The sequence below is a fragment of the Bidens hawaiensis genome, unplaced genomic scaffold (assembly GCF_021521415.1).
Source record: "Bidens hawaiensis isolate Kalapana, Puna unplaced genomic scaffold, B.hawaiensis_p1.1 tig00000636_1, whole genome shotgun sequence".
Taxonomy (NCBI): domain Eukaryota; kingdom Viridiplantae; phylum Streptophyta; class Magnoliopsida; order Asterales; family Asteraceae; genus Bidens; species Bidens hawaiensis.
This window is the reverse complement of record NW_027491038.1, coordinates 2,819,289-2,825,876: the sequence shown is the minus strand read 5'-3', so window position 1 is coordinate 2,825,876 and position 6,588 is coordinate 2,819,289. Positions and strand designations below refer to the sequence as shown.

Here is a 6,588-nt window from a genome sequence, read left to right as displayed (position 1 = left end):
AAGTTTAAAATAATGACAAAATAGTCTCTGGACTTAGAAAAAGAATGATTTAATTACAAAATAGCCCTTGGACTTATTAATTTATGGAAGATACATTAAAAGATTAAAAGGTTAACAATAAAATATTATCGAGAAATCCTAATGGAAAATGTGTTAAGACAGTTAATGAAAATAAAATTTTTCATTAACCCCAGCCAGGGGCTCTGCCCCTTGGACCCTGCTAGGGGCTGCCCCCCATTGAACCCCGCTGCCAGGGGCGCTGCCCCCGGACCCCCATTCGTTGAAGGTTATAATTAGACTAGAAACGCGATATGGGTAGTGATAGTTAATTGATGCGTGTAATTGTTACACAGTTAGTCGTGCACAACTCAAGAAATGAATAACCATAAACGGTGAACGTAATCGCGTTCAGGTGAGTTTCTAGCCCCATTTCCTTGTTATGTATTCGGGGCTGTGTGCATACTCGATGTGATAGTTAATACACTTACCTTAAGTGGTAAGTGTATGCTTGGTAAGATTTATGTATGATGATTGCTTGACGGTGCGTGAAGGATCTTCGGATATTGCATGTACCATCAGGTGGTAGTTAAAGATATTATTGATATATATATATATATATATATATATATATATGATGTATGAATCATGTATGTATGTTATGTATGTTATGTTGATAGTACGTGAACGATCTTCGGATATTGCATGTACTATTAAGGAAGGTATGCAAAGACAGGTATGCTACAATTGCACGAAACAAATGGACCAGAGCCTAATAATATCTGTGAGGATAGGGACCAGAGCCTAATAATATCTGTGAGGATAGGGACCAGAGCCTAATAATATATGTGAGGATAGGGACCAGACCCTAATAATATCTGTGAGGATAGAGACCAGACCCTAATAATATCTGTGAGGGTAGGACCAGACTCAAAAAATATCTGTGATGTTGGGGACCGGACCCTTATAGTATCTGTGAGATTATAGGGCGGAAGGCTCTTTAAGTAGTATGGATAGTTATGCATGTAAAGTAAAGTATGAATGATGTACACACCTTCGGGCCTGTGTGTAAGTATGTGAACAGATTGTATGTTGTATGATTAACTAGAACTCACTCAGCGTAGCTGAATTTTAGTATGCACGCATGTGAGTAGAATGAGGCAGCTCGCTTGAGGGGAAGCACGTGGCATGGAATTGAAGACACTTGCATCTCAATGAAATGTTATGTTATTTAAAAGACAATGTTTTATGTTTAAACGATTTGAATGCTCGTTTAGACAAGAATTCATGGTTATGTAATATATTGGTTTGAAGTTTTTATATTCCGCGTAAAGTTTTTATTAACTCTGATATTTAGAACTATGTTAATGAGTAAATCCAACGTCCAATATTGTAGGACACCGGTAACGGGGCCTTACACTTGGTTTGAAAGCGATCCAAACCAAGCGGAATTGATTTTAAGAAACGAGCAATATTTTTATGCTTGAACTTGGTTTGGTTTGAAAACGAGCGGCTTGGTTTCATACAAAATTTTAAATTTCTAAAAGTAAAAAATATCATTAATTCACGACTTTCAACTACAAAATGTCTAGACTTTCAACCCTACAATGTCTAAAACTCAAAGTTAACAAGAAAAACTTATATAAAACGAGCACTATAGTTTAAAATTGAACTTTAAAGTCAACACAAAAAGAGAAATTTCAAAAAAATCAAAAAGATACTTTATATACACACACACATAATATATATATAAATAATACATAAAAATAATTTGAGCAAAAACGAACCGAACTGACCGAGCGAGACTTTACTTGTGCTGAGTTTGTTTTCAAACCTGACCGAGCCGAACTACTCATTTTCAAACCAAGCCGAAATCGAACGAGCGTTTTTTCAAGCAATTTTCGAATGAGTGGCGAGCAGTTTGGACAGCCCTATCCGAATCTAATTTTAACCCGTAAAATAAAATTAGGTTTAAAGTTTTTAATATAGAACAAACCGTTTGAAGGTTTAGATTTGAAAAACATGTTACATCATTTCATTAGTGAATCATATTACAAAACGGAGTTTAAGAATACTTTTTTTACAGCTAATTTTGATAATTGACGGGTCACTGGCCTACTTGCTTAGTGTCGGAGACCACTCTCAAGAAGGAACGCATCATATGTGAGAACACCTCGACTCAACCTAAACGCCCCATATATATTTTTTTCACATGTTGGACTTGAACTCAAAAACACTCTCTTTTTTTTTTTTTAATTGAAGTATTTTAGGTTAACCTTAACCACTTAAGTTAGAAAACATAAACCAAAATATAGTTGCTTTTTTTACGGATATTGTTTAGATTCTTGTAGTTGGTCATTCACACTAATCTTTGCCCACTACTTTCTTGTGCGTAACATTTTACCTCCTTACAACAATTATCATCGTCAATTTTGCAAGTCGGGAACAACCGTCTTAACGTTTTTGGTGAGCTCAAAAATTTGGTATTGTTTAGCCAAGTGGAGAGTTTTCCACAGACCGGAGGTCACCCTATCGTAGAATTTCTCAAACTAAGCAGGCCTAGTTATATCCCATCGACATTCAAACAATGCACCAAATATGCGTTAGTGGCATTCGAGTTTGATATACCTTATATCTTGATTTTCCTCTTCTAAACGACATTGTAATATATGCTTAAGGTGTCAAAACCAATCTATAGGGGCTCATCATGAATATAAGTTATAACCAGTGTCAAGTCCACGGGTATTTGGAGTACAAGCAATTTATTCTTCTATTAATCGTCTCCAAGAAAAATATATCAACAAACATTCGATTATTCAGAAAAAGATTGGCGATGGAGCTTCTTGTAAGTTTTGGAAGGAACAGTGACTGAGAACATATACTTTAGCTTCTATGTTTCCTTGTCTGTTTCAACTTGAGTCCAACAAGGATTTTTTAGTTCTCAATAGGAAGCATGCTGCTTGTTGCAAGTGGAATGGCGTAGGACTCTAGCATTTGTGGGGGGGGGGGGGGGGGGGGGGGGGTTCTGAGATGTCTTAGTTTAATGATATTATCGATCTCTTGCTTGATATGCATTCACCGATACCCCGGAGTCTTGGAGTTTGGATTGATTTTTCGGGTTTTTATTGTTAAAGAGGTTAGGAAGAGAGTTGATCGTGATATTCTTCCAAGAGCCGAAAACGCCACTAGAAGGAATAGGTTTATCCTTAAAAAAGTAAACATTTTTGCTTGGCATGTTCATCTTGATAGATTACCAACATGCAAAAAACCTTAGTCGATTAGGGCTTGATATCCCTTCCATATTGTGTCCAATTTGTCTACCACAAAGGGGAAACCATTAATCATGTCCTTGGTCATTGTCACGTTGCAAAGAATACTTGGAGGCTAGTGACGATCCGGCTAGAGACAAACTTTTTGGTTCCAGTGTATCCGAAGACGTTGATGTTACTAGATGATGCTAGTATTAGTTTGAAACAAAAAGTGTTGGTTGAAGTGGTTTGCCTTACAACTTGGTGGACTCTTTGAAGATTCAAAAACATGATCGTTTTTTAGCCGAACAAGGTTAGAAGCAGAGAGATTTTTTATAATATTGTTCATTATTCTTTTTTATGGTGCTATAGTAGAAATCCTAAAGCTAGATTTGCTTGAGATGAGTGAATTAGAAACCCTCTCCTATTGTTCTTGTAATACTTTTTTCGGCTCCGTTTAGTTTGTTCTGAGCCCCCCCCCCCCCCCCCACCCACCAACTTTCATCATGTTTTTTTTAAAAGAAAATCATGATTATAACCATCTCAAGAGATGTCATATCATGGGCATTTATTTTCATGACCGGTTTCAAGTAACTTAGTGGGCTGTGTTAGGCCAAATGGACCATACCAATTACCACATCCAGTCCAAGACCGGTTTTATATACTATAATGACTTCATTTGTATTGTTTCTCACTTTCTCATGTTGTACACATGCCTAAAAAAAATAATAACAATTTTACAACTTGATTACTTAAATATACGTGAAATTCATTGAATTTACATTTTGAAATTACATGAATTGACATTTGAAAAGAAAAGATTACAAGTTCAATATTAGGGGTTGTAAATATTTAATTTAACCAACCCAACATAATTCTTAAACTGGTCTTCAAACGATTTGGATGTTACACCCTCGACCTTTAGCGAAAATCATGAAATGTCGACACACAAGAAAGTGATACAAAGAGGAAGTTATTAAGCATAGTCTCCAGAGGCCGGAAGTGACTCATATGATCCAATAAAAACATCACCAAATATGAACCCAACCAACCCACCACCGATCAATGGACCAACCCAGTAAATCTAGTTTTGAGAGAAGTCTCCACTAACCAAAGCGGGCCCAAATGATCGAGCCGGGTTCATTGATCCACCACTGAAAGGACCAACGGCCAAAATGTTGGCTCCAACAATGAACCCAATTGCTATTGGTGCAATGGTTCCAAGTGACCCTTTTTTAGGATCAACGGCTGTAGCATAAACTGTATAGACTAAAGCGAAAGTAATAATGATCTCCATCACGACTCCTTAAAGATCATTCATGCCATCTGCAACTCCGTGTGTTGGTACAGCCTATCAATATAACAAATACATAAGAAACAATCCAATAATTTAAACCAATTTTGTGTGTACACAAATACTTTAAATAAATTATAGCTCATGTACGTTGACTTTACATATGTATATATAAATGTGTGTGTAATACTTAATCAACTTGGTGTTTTAATCGTAAAAAGGTAAGAAGCCTACCAAACCACCGGTAACGAATTGGGGAGGAAGCATGCAGTAGTCGAACCAAGACACTGCGCAATCCAGTAAAATAGACCGGTTATGATGGTGATGTTACCACCAATAACCAATCCAAATGTGACTGTCGGGTTTAAATGACCACCTGATATGTTTGCTGCCATTGAAACCCCAGCAAACAATGCAAGTGCATGGGCTATTGCTACTGCGACTAGTCCAGCAGGGCCTAATGCTGCATTTGTAGTGACCTTACCTGTAAATTGTTCAAAAATCAGTTATATATATTTATTGTTAATCAAGTTAATATGTACTTCTTATCATTCTACGCATATATATTTAATGGAACCTTAATTAAGACTAATACTTAGTGGGGTGGTTTATAAATATGAATTAATACACAATTTAAACCCAATGAGAATTGTTTGTTAAGTGTCTTACAGATTTTTGTGTAACATTTAAGCTTTTAAATCATGTAGTAGTGTTAAACACAGCCTCGTATAAGTAAAGCAACGTACCATGCGCAATGGCAGACCCTACACCCGCAAATACGAAGAGAAGTGTGACAATGAATTCGGCCAAATAAGATTTAAGTGAACCGGCACTCAAAGAGTCACCAATGCTACCAAGTGCCAACTTCACCATTGCTGGATTCCTTTTGTTGGAGACAGATAACTAGAAGTCATAAAATGATCGAAATGGTTGACTTGCTAAAGTGCGTTGTGATTTGTGGATGCTTTCAACAAGCCCTTAATATAGTACATGGTTTCAAAGTTAAGTTATCTTGGGTTGATCTAAATGTATACAGAATTTGTGCTGGCACCGACCGTGGGTCCAAGATGGCTAATTCATGATCAATGGTTAGAGCCGACCCACCGGCCTTCATTTGGCAGTATAATGCATATACCTCCTTATAATACTAGAGTTATTACTCTTTTCTTTCTTTACTTTACCAAATTTTTAGTGTTCAAATATATTAAATAACTTTCAATCTTTGAATTTATATACATTGCATTTCTAACCCACGGCCACAATACAATGATAATAAGACCTTGTTATAGTTTTAACAAATATTTTTTATGGTCTAAGAAAAACAACCTAATTTCCAACCAAACTTTATGCTTTTTAATACAACTTTTAAATGATGTGTAGTTACAAGTTAAGAGACACGTTTAATAAAGAACCAAGTTTAAGTATACGTGGGATAAAAGGGAATGGGGTAAGTGGTTATATAGCCATCGTATGTATTACAACTAAATCAAAAGATACAATTGTGATATTTGGTTTTTATGTTTCCTACTCAAAGACGGCTTTCGTATTTAACGTCTCTATAGTAGTTAATACATTTTAGGGGCTGTTTGGTAGCCTTTTAATAGTCATTAAGAGGCTACCTTTTAATGGTTCATAGCCTTTTAATGGTTAAAAGGTAGCCTTAAGTTTGAATGATTAAGAGGTAACCATTAAGATGTAGCCTCTTAACCATTCAGACTTAAGGCTACCTCTTAACCATTAAGAGATAGGGTTACAAATTCTAGCACATGCATTTTAACACGACACAGAATTAAAAAAGTTTGGATTTAGTCATTAAGAGGCTACCTCTTAATGACTCATAACCTCTTAATGGTTAAGAGGTAGCCTTAAGTCTGAATAATTAAGATGCTACCTCTTAATGGTTATCTCTTAATCATTCAGACTTAAGGCTACCTCTTAACCATTAAGAGACTATGAACCATTAAGAGATAGCCTCTTAATGACTATTAAGAGGCTACCAAACAGCCCCTTAACAAGTTTCGTGTTTAAAACATGCCGGCCCGTTTAATA

General features: G+C 36.1%; 1 pseudogene; it reads right to left on the bottom strand.

Moving 5' to 3' along the window:
• Window positions 1-4,221: 4,221 nt before the first annotated feature.
• Window positions 4,222-5,412, bottom strand: LOC143529232 (putative aquaporin TIP-type RB7-5A; annotated as a pseudogene).
• Window positions 5,413-6,588: the final 1,176 nt, after the last annotated feature.